The sequence below is a fragment of the Saccopteryx leptura genome, chromosome 1 (genome assembly GCF_036850995.1).
Source record: "Saccopteryx leptura isolate mSacLep1 chromosome 1, mSacLep1_pri_phased_curated, whole genome shotgun sequence".
NCBI lineage: Eukaryota > Metazoa > Chordata > Mammalia > Chiroptera > Emballonuridae > Saccopteryx > Saccopteryx leptura.
In genome coordinates, this window is record NC_089503.1 from 48,540,156 (window position 1) to 48,558,442 (window position 18,287).

An 18,287-nucleotide genomic window follows, 5' to 3' on the forward strand; every position below is an offset into this window, starting at 1 on the left:
GCTTTCTAAATGCTAAACGTGTAGCATAATCGGATCTTGCATCTCTGGGGACTAAGACACCTTTATGGGAAAATGCAGATTTTCCATTGAAAGGCAAATCTTTCTTTTCAAAACTTTGAATAAGACTGGGTTTGTATTTATAAAGTAAGTTATATGCAAGAGCATATTCTGGGCCTTGAGCACTTTCATTTTATTGCTCGGTAAATGCATTTTCACTCATCCAAGCTCTTGCCTTAGAGTATTTTGCACTGATACAGTCAAATAAGTAACAGTAGCCCTATTGAGTTCTATTTAATTTTACTCAATAATGTTCTGCATGGTTCCAGGGACTTTTCTGGGCCTTTGGGTTGCAAGTATTTTGTTTGGGGCCAGGTAGGTTTTGTAATAGGGGCAGTGGGACCAAATTGGGTAAAGTAAGGTGGGTGACATGGTTGGTGCCCTGACCTCTACTTACTGCATCATCTTGTCTAAGATACTTCTCAGAGTTCTGGTTTCCTTGTCTATCAAATGGGGATAATTCCTACCCCCACAGGATTATATGGAAGATGAAATGATATCATGAACATGAAAATACTTAGCACACTGTCTAGCATATAACTAGTGTTTCTATAGACATAGCATAGCTGAATTCATTTTACTTACACAGTTTAATCATCAGCACTCCTACTAGACTCAGTACACAAATAGTGTATTTTTGCTCCACTCTGTGCATTCAATAGGAGCTCATAAGCCCTTAAAGTGTAATTTGTTACTGCTTTCTCATTATAGAATGAATAACCATCCATTGAAGAATCCAAAAATAACTGCTAATAATTTAGTATTCTCTGCCTCTCCCCTCTTCAAATGGACCCACCTAAAATTGACTCCAGTTAGGTTCACTGGGAGCAGAGAAGGGCAGCCCTGAGAAATACAGGAGGCCAGAGAGGGAAATGAAGGAGAAACTGCCTTTGATGCACCCCCACTCCTGTGTGAGCCCTTCTTCTCTTTCTCCTGGTACCACCCTGAGCCAGAGGCTGACTTGGGGCATTGTCCGGAAGCCCTGCGTGTCCTCGGTGCCTCCTCCCGGAGGTGCAGGGAGAGGAAACACGGGAACATGGCCCACATCCAGACAGCAGAGTGCATGTCCTCCTGTCAGACTCAGGTGCTCTCAGCTGCTCCTGGTGTGAGACAGATCACCCATTTTCTCCTGGCGGCACACTCCAAAGAAACCTACTTTTCCTGCAAGTAAACCCCAAACAAAAAGCACAAGGTGCTTCCTTCAAGTAGCTTTCTGCTGAGGCTTCTTGTAGCTCAGCCATGTCCCCCCTCACTTTCTGGGACTCCCGGCGAGGCTCTTCATGACCCCTGAACAACTGTGCTGCTGACAGAGAGAGTCAGGCTACGAAGCCGTTTTATTTGTCAAACACACAATAAGTCAGGGCCAGAGCAAGATGGGAGCCCAAAGGCTAATGGGCTATGCATGGGTCAAGAGGAGTCATTGGAAAAGTGTCCCAGAGTTTAGATCCTGCCGACCTTATTTTCTTGCTGCATATCCATCCCCATGCAAGTTACTGAACTTCTTTGCACTTCAGTTGCCTTGCTTAACATGGTTCTACAAGGATTCTCTTTTCATGTGCCAAGCCCTGTGCTATGGGTGTTATAAACATCATTTTAATTAAACTCAAGATCTCATGACAGCACTGGTGTGTTCAACAAAGTGAAGGGGAAGGGAGATTTGAAAGAGAACTAGGGGATCACAGCAAGGAAACGCTTGCCTGGGGTTAATGCTGCTGCCCTCGTCCTTGACACCATTATACACAGCGCCTACCACCTGCTTGGCATGATGGCGTGGAGAGGGAAGTCCCATCACAGTGCCATGTCAGAGCTGAATCTGCCCTGCCTGCCTTCACTGTTTTAAAGATGAGAAAATAAAGCCCAAAATGGTGTATGACTTATGTGAATGTTGTTCAGTTGCTCTTTCATTCATTTATACATTCATTCATTATTCATCAAACATCTGCTGTGCTTCGATCATGTCTAAGCCCTGTACCATGTTCTAGGGATGCAGGCATGCCTCGAGGGCACAGTCTTCCCCCAGGGAACCACTGAAACCAGGAGGGGTTAGACAACCGACTGTAAGGATGAGTGGGGAGGAAGCAGACAATGCAGACTTCTCTGACAAGAAGACTGAAATTGAAGCAAAGGGGAGAAAAATGAAAGGGGAGCCAGGGGAGGTTTTATCAGATGGGGAAACTGGGCTCATCGATTACAACGGGAGAATGAACCAGGGGATAGATAGAGACTGAAGATACAGGTGAGAGAGTGACGACTGATGTGCAGGGGCTCTTGGGTGCAGGTGGGGGAGGAATCACGAAGTCATGTGAAGAAACAGTTGGCCTCCAGGTAGAAGTTTTTTTTTTGTTTTGTTTTGTTTTGTATTTTTCTGAAGCTGGAAACGGGGAGAGACAGACAGACTCCCGCATGCGCCCGACCGGGATCCACCCGGCATGCCCACCAGGGGGCGACGCTCTGCCCACCAGAGGGCGATGCTCTGCCCCTCCGGGGCGTCGCTCTGCCGCGACCAGAGCCACTCTAGCGCCTGGGGCAGAGGCCAAGGAGCCATCCCCAGCGCCCGGGCCATCTTTGCTCCAATGGAGCCTCGCCTGCAGGAGGGGAAGAGAGAGACAGAGAGGAAGGAGGGGGGGAGGGGTGGAGAAGCAGATGGGCGCTTCTCCTGTGTGCCCTGGCCAGGAATCAAACCCGGGACTTCTGCACGCCAGGCCGACACTCTACCACTGAGCCAACCGGCCAGGGCCCAGGTAGAAGTTTTTAGGATGGAGACATGGGGGGAAAAAAGCATCACATGGGTCACAGAAGTTGTGCCCAGGGTCCATAGGTGGTTGGAAACCAAGGACACCCCACAGACTCTCCATGGCAGCTGCAGGTCCCAGCAGGTCTTTCCTGGTCTTCAGGTGTGGGGACAGGCCTTGGCGAGATGCTGCTGCAGGCCAAGCATAGAGCTCACAGTGGCAGGACGAAGCTCTCTGGTGGAAGGAAGAAGGGGGTCTAAGAATCTGCCAAGGGACCTAGCTAGTGGGATTTTAAGGTGTCTTTCAGTAAATTCCCTATTTCTGCCAATATTTCAGCTGGTCAAATATCAGAAGAGAGTCATAAAGAACAAAGGATGAACATTTTGCCAGTGCATGGTCATCCTATCATTGTCCCCAAGCCTATACTGGAGGAGTGATGGTGTCTTCAGGGTGGTCATTTACCTAGCCAACTGCACGGAGGGCGGGGTCTTCCCCATACTCGACTGATTGAAAGTGAGATGTATGGAGAAGGATAGGAGGCTTTTCCCCATCTTCTGACAAGCTGAGAGTTCCCATCAATGGGCCAGGACAGAAATGTGAGGCATGTCACAGTATAATTTCCTTAGTGCCAGCGACAAGAACACGCATAGACAGAAAACGTGGGGTAACTTGGTGTCCAGGGTCTGAAGGAAGATCTGGCCTGAGCCAGGTGGTTTCACGCTTCCCACCTCAGGGACATAGTGAGAGGTTCAGCTGTGGTCAAGCATGGATTAGCAGCTGGCTCTGAGCCCTCCAAGGCAGGAAAACGCCGTGGGCACAACTTCAAAAGCATTTCACCAGATGTCCCTGTCAGTTGACAAAGGTGATGTGAGCGACAAAAACAGATTGGAGGGGCGGTCTTTCTGGTTGATGTGGTCACAGTTGTTTTGGTTTAAGTGCATTTTCTAAAGGTCCTTACAGGAAGTGGTCCAGGAAGCAAGAGAACGGGACTTGGGTTCACTCAAAGGACAAAATCTGTTTGGAGACTATGAACCTTTGGAAAGCGCATGGCTGGGGACCCTGCTCCAGGGGCCTGAGGGAATCACTAATGTCCAAGATTGCAGACTTCTCCAGAAGAGCTCAGGGAAGACAAGCTGAGGGGGTTTTAGGTCATTCCTGAGGTCCAGGTTCTTCTCTAACAATCCCCTTGGAAAGGCTGTGAGAAGAAGCTGGAAACACCATAGGGAGCCTACATTCACTTCCAAACAACCAACCCTTACGCATCCATCAACAAATCTGATAGACACCAGCTATGACACCAGCCTGGGGCCATGTGGTGTGATGAGTCCAAAGTTGTGCAAGGCATAGGCCTTGCCCACAGAGAGCTCCCAATCTAGCCATGAAGTCCGAGATGGCCCTTGTGAACCAAACTGAGAATAAGTCTGGTAACAGAGTTTAGAGGAACAAACAAGGGTTCCAGGGACCAGGGAATGCTCCCTAGAAGACAGAGGCCTTCTGCTGGACCTTGCCTGACCCCTTTCCCACCTTAGAGGTTGGAACTGGACCTTGTAAAAGACATAATTATGGCAACACATTCAGGGTGGCCAGTGGGCAGGCTTTCCTCAGAGGCATCCTTTTCTACCACTGCTGATCGACAGCTGAATGGCCCATCGAATTCCTTGGTTGTCTGTAGAACGAGATCCCTCAGGTGCTGTTGGGGAGGGGGACTCACTGTTGCAGTGGGCTGCTGTCCCATCTGCTATGCTCAGGGGCGGTCAAATATGCCATGCCTGTGCCAGGCTGAGGAGCAGGGAGAGACTATTCTGGATGTGCTGATTATAACACTGGCACAAACACAGAGTTCAAAGACAGACACACGCAAACCTTTGTGGCAGATAGGACAAGTGGAACCGTAGTGCCCACTTCAGAGATGGGGCAGTTTAGAAGGTTGAAAGTGCAAGGTCATGCCGCCAGTGTGGGACAGAGTGGCTAGTTGGGAATTTGGCTTCTCAGCCCTTAGTCTCTCTGCTGCTGCCACTCCACATAGCTGACTTTGATTGAGTGCTTACCATGTCCCAGGTATTTGGAGCATTTTACATAAAATATTTCGCGTACTCTTTTCAAATCTTAGGAGGTAGCATTCTGTTCCTCCCCTTCCTATGGCTGAGCAAACAGAGGTGCGGACAGAGATTCGGGAACTTGGCGCCAACTCATGCAGATTGTTAGAGGTGGAGTGGGGGATCCGACTCTGGCCTGTTAAATACGGAGCCCGTGCTCTTGACCACTTGGCGGTGTTCCCACACGAAGTGCACGTGAACGATGGCTGAGTGGTGTGTAGGACCGGGGCCTGCGGCTGCTGGAGGGGGGAGTGCCGTCTGTCCTGGAGCTCCTGCTGTCTCGCCTGCCTCCAGGGCCTCCCTGGGCGCCAGGGGAAGACAGGTATGATGGGGGCAGGATTTCAGAGCTGTCCCAATACCTTTCCTCTGCTCACCTCGTGCAGTCCCCAGAAAAGGTCTGGGGCTGTGGTTGGGCCTTCGTTAGCTCTGTGCCATGTGAGACATTCCCAAAGGCAAGAAAGCTGAATGGTTCCTTTGTGTGTCTATCAACTTAGACTGCTTTTCCTGCCTCCTGGGATCCAAAAAGTAATATCCCCAGAGCTGGCGTATTTACAGAGTGCTGCGTTCTACTGGCCCGTCTCAAGAGGCTGCAGTTGTGCCCGAGATACTCTCCATACCAAACCCTGGCTGCAGCTGTCTGACCATCTGTCTGTGTGGCTGTCCATCTACCTAACCAGCCAGCAACCCTGCCAGCCCTCCCAATGTGGAATGGTGACACATTAACAATACACCTGTTTTCTTGCTCATCTCATACTAGCCAGGCTGAGGAGCTGCTGGTGGCAGGGAGCCGTTGGCTTCGTCTCTGTAGCCCTCTTGCAGTGGCTCATGAGCTTTCCCTGTCACCTACCAGAGTGCAGGAGTTGCTATACACTGTCAGGATGGCTGGTCATCAAGCCAGGCATTCTTGAAGTGGACAGACACACTTTGATTTTTGGTGCCTTGTTTGCAAAAGTCCCCGGTCCTGAAAATCCTGCCTACAGATAATTCAGGAAATTGGGACTCATTGAAGAGCCCATGGTGTCTTTCATCCCCCAACCTGGCCTTGTTTTATTCCCCAGCAGCCTCCCTGCAGTCTAGCCTCAGCTGCCCTGTTTCTCAAAGTGTGTTCCGGGGAATACTGCATCAGAAACACTGGAAAAGTTGGTAGTATCGAGCAAAGACCCGGAATCTTAAAACAAGACTTGACCATTTACAAGAACTGCATGGCAGAAAGGAAGGAAAACTGCACTTACCAGCCAAGGGCTGGGGACCACCGTAGCCCGGATCCTTGGCAGGTTGCCTTTTCTATACAGGAGTGTATTGAAGAGCCCTTCATGATTTGCCATAGGGAGGAGGGGCCTATTGAGGCTCAGGTAGGAAAAGGAGACATCATGATGTTCAGCTGAGGAAAACAGACTTTGCAGTCATGAGTTATTATACTTGCAAAAGACTGAAAGAGGGTAATGATAACATTACCAGCTGAGAGAAGGCTGTTTGTCCCATAAAACATTTGTGGTATATAAAGGGATACAGTATTTGTTCAGGGGATACAAGATTGCTTTGTCATTTGAGATGTGAGGTGGTTTGATTTGACGTGAAGTTCTGTTGATCAGAGAGGAGCTAATTTCTTGGGACTTGTTAAGAATTATCCTGTTCTAGAACTTTTGGCTCAAGTTGGGGTGAATCTGTATTCTCATCAGACTTTCCAGGTGGCTTCTTGTGTATACACTGAAGTTTGGAAACCTTTCCTCAGCCATGTGGTTCTAAATCTTGGCTGCATGTTGGAATCACCTGGGAAGATAAAGCATGAAATAAAACTAAACAAGATGCCCAGAGTCCAGCTCCAGAGAGTTTGATCCAGCAGGGCTTGGGCATCAGTAGTCTTTGTCATTGTTTTGTTCCCCAGTAGACTTGATCGTGGGGAGTCTGGGTTAGATGCGGCCTCAGGGACGGTGCCCGTCTCTGCCCTGCTTGTACATGAGCATGTGCGGGTGCATTTCCTAGGTGGACTCCAACCCTTGGAGGCATTTATGGCAGGAACCTGGGCTCACTCCAGGACACGGGGTGGTTTCCTTCGAAGGCCTTTATTTGGTCTTCAAGTTGCCACAGCAGCCTCTGCTGTGTCTGGAGGGCCTTGCTGGGAGCCCTGGGAAGAAGAGCTTCTGTTGCCTTGTCTCTCCCATCTGTCTCTGGGAAGGAAAGCCTCTCTAACGGAGCAGAGGCACCAGCTGCAGTGGGGACCAGGGACTCCTGGGAGGGTTCTAATTATTCAAGTGACTTGAGCTAGGACGACAGCACCGGAGGTAGTGGAGGCAATAGAACCATGAGCTTGACATTCTTCATCGGCTTCTGCGTGTCCGTGGAAGAGCCAGCAAAGCCCTCCTGCCGTGGGCACGTGCAGCGGATGTGGCTGGTGGGCACACATAAGCATGCCTGTCTTCTCTCCGTCAAGGGCTTCCCACCTCCTGGATCCCAGGTTCAGAAAAGGCTCTCTTCTAAAAACGCTGCCCCTGTTTAGAGATGATCAGTTTATTTCCTACCTTTTATTAATCAAAGACACATAGAGCTGTTACGCAGGGCTTCTGACTCCCAGTAGACAAGGTGTTTTTCTATCCTGAGTCTTCCTTTAGGAAAAGATGTGTCCTGATTATACCGCAGACTCACTTGGGGTCAGGAAGAAATCAGGGGGAAGAGATGGAGACTCCCTCCCCCCCACCCTGTTAACTCAGCACAGAGGGAACACTCCTCACCCTGTCTTCTCCACAGTAACCCCACACGGACACAGTTATTACGGTTTTACTCATTTCTCCTCATTAGGAAACTGAGGCAGAGAGGTTAAGTGACCTGTGCCCTGTCTTCCAGGCCAGGGTCCCTCTTTTCACGGCTGCATCTCAATGCATATTCTTTGAGTAAGTGAATTAATTTCCATTCATAACTTCAAGTGCATGGAGTTTAATTTTTGTCTCTCTGTGGGTACCCAGGCCAAGCCCATGTGTCTTTTCTAGTATGCTGGAGCCCACCAGGGTGCTTCTGTGTGAGCCACCCGCCCAGAGGAAAGGGCACTAGAACTGGGCACATCTCCTTCCTGGAGAGGAGAAGGATGTGGGCAGTAGCCTGGGAGGGGCTGTGCATCCAGCTGTCCTCTCTGGGCACCGACGGCGGAGAGGTGGGACCTCAGGGCCACAGGGTGTCTGAGCAAAGCTCTTCTCCTCAGATCTGAGGCTGGACTCAGGCCTCCCAGGAAGGCCATCTTGCCCCCTTGTGATTCGTTCTGGGCATAGAAACAGGCTTCATCAGACACTTTGAAATTTTATTCTGTAGCACAAGCACTCATGATTCCAGAGGTTCCTGAGGCAAGTTCAGGCCCTGTGGATAATTCTGAGGCCCACGGAAGTGGCCTTGTCTGACCTTGTGTAAAGATGTGAGTGCGATGCTTTCCAAAGCCTGTGGCTGACAGAGAGAGATAAGCATGGGACCACTTATTCATTATGTCCCAGACACGTGGAGTTTCTTTGTCTGAAACTTATTTTGTCGGGCTGAATACTGGGCCATCTCCTTCCTCTGCCTCAGGTGCCCTTGCAGCACAACTGGATTGATAAAGTAATAATTTGCCAGATATAGAAAGAGCTAATTTTCCCCCTTTCAAAATTATAGGCATGACAGGGCTTTTCTTTTCTTTTTTTTTTTATGGGGGGGGGGCACATATTCCGCCAGACACACTGCATTTATAATACAGAGCAAGACATCATAAAGGTTTTTTTTTACATCTTTCATGTGATAAATATTTTTACCGTCATGCTGGAGAAATGGATTTAGTTTGAAGGTGGCCTATTTCTTTTGATGGTTTCTTTGACCTGGATTCAAAGATTTTCCTAGTCCTGCAGGGGTCTGAGGTTGGAAGGGCCTGTTTGTTAACTTTTATTCAAAGGACAGATCCACTTCTTTGCACCAAAATGCAGCTGTGGCTGCCAGGACTGGGAGATTTATGACTGAGGACAATAAGGAAAAGATGCCCAGTGAACCAGCTGCAGCTGGGAGGGACGGCAGGCTCGACCCTGGGCCCCCACGGCTGGGGAGCCAGGACCCCTGAGCGTATCCACAAGCGCCCTGGTCCCTGTTTATCCTTCTTCCTGTAAATTGCACTTGAAGATTCAGATGAGGCTGTGTCACCAGAGTGGAGCCCATAATATTTCTTCATGCAAGTTTGTCTTTACAAGTGTTCTTCTCTTATCTTTGAAATGACACATTTTTAAGGATCTTCCTACATTCAGTGAGCAGCTGCTTGGGACTAGAGGAATCTAGATATTTTCAGGACAAGCCTTTGTGGGCTGCTGTGGCCCTCTGTGACTGTGTGTGTGTGCGCGTGCCCATGTGTGAGGATACACCTGGAGATAATGGAGAAAAACAGGAACTTGGCTGTCCTCTGGGAGCCTGGGCTAATAGTCTCAGGATCTGGTGATTAACATTCTTTCCCTAACACCTGCAGAGCCCCTCGTTCCTACCTGTCAGCCTGACACATAGGCTGCAGGTGCTTCTGTAGATCAGCTCCACTTCTCAGCACTGATCAGGGTCTCTGAGGGAGCATTTGCCGTTTGCCTAGGGCTCAGGCTGTGGGGTTTGGCTGCCTCAGAGGTACTGGAAATACTGGGTGGTCGAACAGCTCGCTTTTTCTTAGAGCCACTTTGCAGGAACCCTCCTGGATGGTGGAGGGAGCACTGAGCAGGGATTGAGGGCATTCAGGGGCTTTGTCTGCTCTCCTAGTACAAGAATCAGCTGTTACCTAGCTGTGCAATCTTGGCAAGTAATTTAACCTCTTTGGACCTACTTCATTTATTTATAAAATAAAAGAGTTGAGCCCTGTCTGGTTGGCTCAGCGGTAGAGTGTCGGCCTGGCATGTGGAAGTCCCGGGTTTGATTCCTGGTCAAGGCACACAGGAGATGCAACCATTTGCTTCGTCACCCCTTCCTCTCCCCTTCTCCTTCTCTCTCTTTGTCTTTCTCTTCTCCTCCTACAGCCACAGCTCAGCTCGATTGGTTTGAGCAAGTTGGCCCTGAGCACTGAAAATTTGCTCCATGGCCTCACCTCAGGTGCTAAAATAGCTCGGTTGCTGAACAACGGAGCAGTGGCCCCAGATGAGCAGAGCATCAACCTCAGATGGAGGTTTCCAAGTGGATCCTGGTTGGGCTTGCAGGAGTCTGTCTCTCTGCTTTCCTTCCTCTCACTTAAATAAGTAAATAAATAAAATAAAGCATTGGATAGGTAAAAGGATGCCATTGAACATTCTGTTTTCAAATGGGAGCCCACAGCGCCTGTGGGAGCCAGAATCTGTCATCTGAACCATCTCAGAATGACAGCATTTTAGGACATGGAAGTTTCTTAGAGATCATGTTGTCCCTTTCATTTATCCATGAGAAAACTGAGGCCTACAGAGAGGGAGGGACTTGCCCAAGGCCTTGGGAGTGAATGAGCTGTAAAACAGGGACTAAGAGGAGGCCCGTGGTTCCCATTTACCTCTTCAGCCTGGTTCTCAGAGTGGCATCCACCCAGCAGTCCCAGCATCCCTTGGGAATTGGATAAAAATGTACATTCTCAGGCCACACCCCAGACTTGCTACATCAGAACTCTGGGGTGGAGTCTTGCAATGATCTGTGAACTTCCAGCCCCACTGGTTCCATTCTGCTGGCTAACATTTGGGAACCACTGAAATAGAGCACATGGCTGCTCCAGAAGAAGGACATTGGAAGCAAGCAGGCTTTCCTGAGACTGAAAAGGGCGGGGAAATATCACAGAGGAAAGGTAGATGTGCTCTTCCCAGCTCACTTCAGGCTGCAGGTATCCCGAAGCAAGGGCTCTTGAGTAGCCTGTCCCAGTGCGTAGGAGGCGCAGGCTGTGGGAGGCTGGCTGGCATCTGAAGTTGGCCTGGCCACGGGCTGGCCTACGACAAAGGGACACTGTTCTCTCTCCCAGCTGAGCCCAGCTGTTCCCAGCTGTGCATCTGTACCAAGAGAAGTGTGCCTCTTCCACATCAACAAGGTTGGCCTGCTAGTTCCTTCCAAGAAATTGATGTGTAGAAACACTGTGTTTTATGTATGAACAGTGAGGTGTATATTTAGAAGCCCAGGTGCTCAGCTCCATGCTGTCAGCCCTCAGGGTGGGGGTGGGGGGAAATGATGGTATGTACTTGAGAGTTCATTATATCTCCTAGGCAGAATTGGAGGTTTAAAGGGCTATTTTAAAGTAGCCCGTAATGGTACCTATAAATCCTGGTTTCTAAGATAAGGACATTTGTCACTCCCTAAAACGAGTTTTTCGCATGTTCTTTATATTGGTTGGCTTGCAGCATAAAAACATGGGCCTTTAATAGTAGCTCTCATTCCGCATAATTCCTAATCAAAGTCCATTTCCATTTCAATGAGTGTGTGTGCCCAGGGAGCTCTGGCTGCCCTTGCTCACCCATTAGTCTCAGCCCTGAGCTCAGCCACACTCCAGCTCAGAACCCACCCTGTGCCGGCCAGGGAGGACAAGGCAGTCCTAGCCCAGCACACCAGTGGGGGTGAGGTGTGCCTGGCTGCGAGAGGCTGTCATGCAGTATGTGGAGTTGGCTCCCAGAGTCGGAAGAATTCCCGCTCTTTGCCTGCCATGTCAGCCCAGACAGAAATGCTGTGCTTCGACTTAGATCCTCGACTAGTTCTCTAGTTCCTTGCCAGGACTTGCCACCCTTCCTGAATCCTGGGCTGCCATTTCTAACCATTGCCTGCTCCTGCCAGGGTATGGGGCCTGATTCCTCTGCCCGTGGCCTTGCCCAGGGTCTTGTTCTCAGTGACTTGGACATCCAGAATCAGAACTGACTTTTGGTCTTCCCAGCTGGGACTGAAGTCGGCCTCCCTTGTCCCAAGCCACGTGGGCTAAGGTCGTGTCCTGTGAGGTCGATCCCAGGGGCTCTGAGTGGGTCCTTGGTGGAACAAGGCAAAGAGGTGTAGTGAAGCCAGCGTCCTAGAGGCAGGGTCTCATGACCCGCAGGCAGGTCCTAGCTGACACTTTCCCAGAGCTAGCCAAGTGTCAGGCACTGCTCAGAGGGCTTGTCCCAGTCACTCCTTCATCCCCCACTACAACCATATGAGTTAAGTATTGTCAACTGGGCAGCCATTGTGATCTACAGTTTGCGTTACCACCACACCAGGTGTTGGCAAACCACAGCCCACAAGCCAAACCTGACCTACTGCCTGCTGTAGAAATATTAATAGTTTTCTTTGAATGCTGACACACCCACTCATTTATGTACAGTCTTCTCCCCTTAGCCTCAGTTTTACTTTCCATAGTTTTAGTTACCCATGGCCAACGTGATCTGAAAATATTAAATGAAAGTTTTCAGGTATAAACAATTCATAAGTTTTAAATTGTACACCATTCTGAGTAGCAATGAAATCTCGTGTCATCCAGCTTTATCCCACCTGGGACATGCATTGTCGCTTTGTCCAGTGTTATACATGCTGTAGGCACTAGCCACGCATTAGTTACTTAGTAGCTGCCTAGGTTCTCAGATCGACTGTCATGGTATTGCAGGGCTTCTATTCAAATCATGCATATTTTACTTAATAGTGGCCCAAGGCCATTCACACAATTTACATCACAGTATGTTGTTATACAGGTTCTATTTTATTATTAGTTATTGTTGTCAATCTCTTACTGTGCCTAATTTATAAATTAAACTTTATCAAAGCTATGCATATATAGGAAAAAAACATAGTGTATATAGGGGTTTGGTACTATCCGTGGCTTCAGGCATCCACTGGGGGTCTTGGAACAGATCCCCACAAATAAGAGGGAACTAGTGTATTTTCTAAGGCAGAGTTGAGTAGATGTGACTGAGACCACGTGCCCAGCAAAACCTAAAATATTCAAAACTGGTCCTTTACACCAGAGGGTTGGCCAGCCCCTGTTTGACATCATATATTGTCGTGACTTCCATGAATTTGAAAGCAGGTTGTTCTATGTATGTGCTTTTTTCTGGGAAGTGGTCACAGTTTTCATCAGATTCTTAGATGAGAATCCTCCCAAAGCAATAGCACTGCAGCTTTAAAGAGTCTTGAAAGCAGAGTTTGAGGTAGTCAAATACTGGCCCCTAGGCCCAAACACAGCAGCAAGAAGCAGGGACAGAGGTCAGTAGCCAATTGGAAAGTAGGATGCTTCGGTCAGAGCTAGGCGGGAAGAAATAGGGGCAGGAGTGCCACTATCACAGTATCTGCCTTGCACTGTCTGAGGCTCTGCTTTGTTGTTTATCAGCTGGGCATATGAAGGAGGCAGTGCCAATGTGGCTGCAAAGCTGACGAGCACCCTCAGCAACTCACAGCCACCTGCTGGCCTCATGTGTGCCTGCTTCTTTGGAGAACTTGGTTGGCTGGCAGCCCTGCCCGGCTTGTGCTGGGCGTCTCTGCTTGTTCAGTCTCAGTGGAGTGTCGGGGGTGAGAGTGCAGCTGTGCTAAGAACAGTGCAGGAGCGTGGTTGGCTCTCAGCAGAAGTGCACTCTCGTTCCTTTGTCTCACTATAACCCTGCTGGGCAGCTATTAGAATCTCCTTTTGATGGATGGCAAAAACCATAGTGATCGATCTCTTACTGGGGTCCGCTGAATAATGGCCCCCAAAGATGTGCACATCCTCAGCTCCAGTACCTGTGAATATGTTACCTTACATGACAATGGGGATTTAAGATTGCAGATGGAATTAAGATGGTTAATTAGCTAACCTTAAAACAAGGAGATTGCCCTGGATTACCCAGATCCAGAGTGATCACAAGAGCCTTCAAAGTGGAAGAGGGTGTCAGAAGAGGAGGTCAGATTGATACTGTAGGAAAAGCACTTAACCCACTGTTTTGACATTGACCATGGAGCAAGGGAGCTATGAGCTGAGAAATGCAGGTGGCCACTAGAAACTGGAAAGGGGGATTCAAGGATTCAAGAGTCCTAGGAAATAGATTGTCCTCTAGAACAGTGTTTTTCTTTCTTTACTTATTTTTTTTATGATCTTATTTATTCATTTTTAGAGAGGATAGAGAGAGAGAGAGAGAGAAGAGAGAGAGAATGGGGGGAGCAGGAAGCATCAACTCCCGTATGTGCCTTGACCAGGTAAGCCCAGGGTTTCCAACCGGTGACCTGACCGCAGCATTCCAGGTGGACGCTTTATCCACTGCGCCACCACAGGCCAGGCTAGAACAGTGTTTTTCAACCGCTGCTCCACGGATCGGTCCACCAGAAATTTCATGCCAGTCTATGATAGAGTTAACCACCCTGATGTGTGAAGATTATAGACCCAGTGATCTTAGTCAGATTCCTTTATGCACAGGGTGATTTCTGTCTTAGTGATTCCTAAAATAATTCTTCTGTTTTCACCGATCCCCAAGTGTCAAAAGGTTAAAAGCCATTGCTCTAGAACATGCGGAAAAGAACGCGGCCCTGCCAGCACCTCGATTCTAGCTCAGAGAGGCTCTGTCACACTCCCGACCGCCAAACCTACGAGAGAGTAAGTTTGTATTGTCTTAAGCCACCAAATTTGTGGTGATGTGTTGGAGCAGCAACAGGAAATGAATCCTCTTACCACAATTTTGATAGTTTGCTAAGAACTTTACTGACATCCACCCCCTCATTTAATCTTTGCAGTGACCTAGAAGTAAATATTATTGCCTCCACTCAACAGGCTAAACAGAGGGGTCAGCTGAGCTTCAGAGAGGTTCACGGAGGTCCCACAGAGCTGGCGAGGGCAGAGCTGACGCCGCAGCCCCGCAGCAGGCTGCCCTTGGCGGTGCAGGCCCCGGCCTGCCTTCTCCCCCAGAGTGCCCTCCAGGAGCCAGAGGAAGCTCTCCCGGACTCACCTTTGCCACGATGAGTCAAGTTGTTATTCAGGGGTTTTTAATGGTGTTGGACCAGAGATCATCAGGGTTCCTTTCTTCCGATTAGCTCCAAGCCCTTTCCTGTCAGATTCTACTTCTTTCTCTTAACAGTCCTGAGGATTCCTGGAAGAGAAAGTAGCTGTAGGGACTGCTGGCTAAAGGCCTTCACTCATGTCCTCACGCACCTGCAGACGTAGGGAAGAGGGGGGACCCTCAACCAACAAAATACTTTCTTTCCTTATCATGAAAGGACATCAAGGGGTGTTTAAACAATATGAAATTTCTTCTTTGGGAGCACAACTACAAGTGGAGTCCTAATGTCTTGCTTTGCTTGACATAAGAAAAGCACCGCAAAGATGTGCTAAAGTCCTTCTCCCAAATAAAACCGGAACACTGGCTCCATCTTACAGAAGAGATATGGAGGCCCAGGGAGTAGAGAGTTTGCCAGTGTTGGAGGTGAGGGTTGGCTAAGGCCTCCTGCTTCTCAGTCCGGCCTGACCAGGCACTGAGGTGGGCTTTGACCACCCCCCCCCCCCAGGCTGGATGTTGAAAGAGGAGAATGGGAAACACACAGCAGAAGCAGGAGGCAAAGTGGAGGCAGCCTGTGAAGTCCCTCCCTGTGTGGGGGTGTGAGTCGCACCTCATCAGGCAGCCTCCCAGGAATCAGCTTTGATGACTGAGCCCGGGCTTCTAGGTCAGGCGCGGCCCAAGCGTCAGTCCCTTCGGTGGGGGTAACGACGACTTCTCATCAGCAGGGAGCCAGGGAGCCAGGGAGCCAGGGAGCCAGGGAGCCGGGAGCCAGCCCACTGGAGTTTACTGAAAGTGACCAGAGAAGTGTACATTTCTGAACATTCACTGAGGCCTTTCCTTTTCAATTCACAGTAAAACATGCAACAAGGCATCTCAAGAGTGGAAGAAAGTTGTGTAAAAATCATTGAATTGTACATTTGAAAAAGGTAAATTTTGTGGTGGTATGTAAATTATACCCCAATAAAACTTTAAAAATAAAGAAATAAAACGGGTAAAAGTAAAGGAAACATCCCTGAAGGATTTTTATCGGGGATATCCAGCAATGCTCACTCCATTGTCTAATGCTTAGCCTTCATCTTTCTGAAGCCGACTGCACAGCCACCCTCCAGCACAGCCTGACCATCTGCTCCCATTTCACAAGTGAATAGACTGGAGGCCTGAAGGGACTGAGAGTCATGTCCAGAGAAATGAGGAGAGACGGGGTCCCCTGGACACTCTGGTAGGAGGACTGGGAGACAGGACCATCTGTGCCCGTTCCTCAGGTGAACTTTAGGCACATGGCCCAGTGCCTGCGGCCACAGGCTGCCTGTCCCAGTTTCTCCTGCCTCCTCGTCCCTGGGTTCTGGCTCTTATCCCTGAAGACCCCAAGCTTCAGCTTTGAGATGGCCCGAGGGCAGAAACAGAAATAGCAGTGGCTGTAGGACTGGCTGCAGGGCAGAAGCTCGGCCCCCTCTCCACCCACCCTTGAAGCCTTCTTAGCCATCCCTTCCTCCTGAAAGAGGAACGTACAGCAAACTGAGTAAACCCATAAGAAACAAGAAGGCTTCACCTCTTTCCTGGGAAAATATCCCTAAAGGAACCCTAACTGAGGGACCAGAAGCCGAACTGCTGCTACCAATGTGCCCACAGTTCCCAGTCCCCCTTGGGTAGTAGCTGAGGGGGCACTCGGGGAAGTGAGCTGTGTCCCATTTGGCTCTGTCTGCCCCCTCGGCAGGGCTTGACCAGTCCTCTAGGAGCCCCAACCATTTTCTTTTCTTTTCTTTTCTTTTTTTTTTTTTTGTATTTTTCTGAAGTGTGAAGCAAGGAGACAGAGAGACAGACTTCCGCATGCACCTGACTGGGATCCATCCGGCATACCCACTAGGGGGTGATGCTCTGCCCATCTGGGGCGTTGCTCCCCTGCAATCGGAGCCATTCTAGTGCCTGAGGCTGAGGCCATGGAGCCGTCCTCAGTGCCCAGGCCAACTTTGCTTCAATGGAGCCTTGGCTGTGGAAGGGGAAGAGAGAGACAGAGAGGAAGGAGAGGGGGAGGGGTGGAGAAGCAGATGGGCACTTCTCCTGTGGGCCCTGGCTGGGAATCAAACCCGGGACTTCCACATGCCAAAGCTCTACCGCTGAGCCAACCGGCCAGGGACCCCCAACCCACTTTGACTTCCAGCAATAACTGTGCAATGTCTCCCCTTTTATTGCTTTTTAAAGATTCATCCTAAAACTTAAGGAGCCATGATAGGTGCTGGCTTTTTACTTAGGGAGAGTTTTGGGCTATGGCTTCTACACCTCTCCCAAAACACCCCAGCGCTTCAAAGTTTCCACTAAGTGCATGGCAGGAGCTGGCAAACAAGTCAGCTTCAAAAGATGGGGGTCCCCAGGACTGGGGAGCCCAAAACCTGTTTCCTTTCTGGTCCGTCGTGCAGCCTCAGCATCACCAAGACCCTGGAGTAAAAGCAGCCGGGTGAGCTGCCCTTTGGACTGCTTATGGAAGCAGCCGCCCTCACGCAGGTATCCCTTCTGCTTCCTGCAGCAGTGGCTTCAGGAGCCTCATAAGCCTTGGCAGGGTCTCCAGATGTGCTTCTCATGCGTGGCTGGTGAGCTCGTGAACAATGCTCAGAGCTACGGCTCCTGTTGCATTAATTGCTCAGAGCTTTGCCAGCTGCTCTCCTGCCCCATTTCCCTCCCATTTCCATGAATTAGCGTGGAGGCGGTCAGGACCTGTATCTGTAATTCTCAGCTCTCATTAGTGGCCTGCATGTCAGGCATGGTGGGCATATCTCTGAGACCATATTGTGGCATTTCCCGGATGCCCTGTGTGTACACTGGCAGAATTTTCTGGAAAACAGGTCATGCACAATGAAGGGTGGAGATTGTCTACCGTTGATCACTATACTATTTTCTTGTATAGCTTTGCTTAAGTGAACTTTTCCAGAATTTTCTGGAAAACAGGTCATGTACAATGAAGGGTGGGGATTGTCTACCGTTGATCACTATACTATTTTCTTGTATAGCTTTGCTTACTGCCTGCAGCTGGAATCTGCCCTGGCCATACCTTTGCAGGCTTCATGGTCTCACTTGCTGACACAGCGCTGGTTCCCTTTTAGCTCCTGCTGGGGGGGGGGGGTTACTGACCCTACCCTGACCCACTGCTACTGTCTGGGTCTTTCATATTGCCTACCTTCATGAACAAAACAAATCTCTGACCCCACTGAGCTCACATTCAGGATGAGACAAACAACAAGCAAGATAAATAGTAAAGTACTTCAGTGGGTGTGAAAGAGGGAAAAATGTTCAGGAAAGGCCTTGCAGAGCAAGTGACTTAGCATAAAGAGGTGAGGGGAGTTAGCCTGGAGGGTGTGGAGGGAAGTGGGAAGCAGCGGAGGCACTGAGGTGAGGTGCACCGAGGGGGCGTGGTGGGGATGAGCCCTGGGGTCTGCGGCGTCTGCATCATCCAGGGTCTGGTGGGCATTAGTGGAGTCTCTGTCTTGTATGCCAAAGGAGACAGACGGCCATCAGAG

At 49.7% G+C, this 18,287-nt stretch overlaps 1 protein-coding gene across 2 annotated transcripts in view; it reads left to right on the top strand.

Moving 5' to 3' along the window:
* The window catches only part of GALNT18 (polypeptide N-acetylgalactosaminyltransferase 18), a 364,308-nt gene that overhangs the window by 143,575 nt on the left and 202,446 nt on the right, over positions 1-18,287 (top strand). The window lies entirely within an intron of this gene.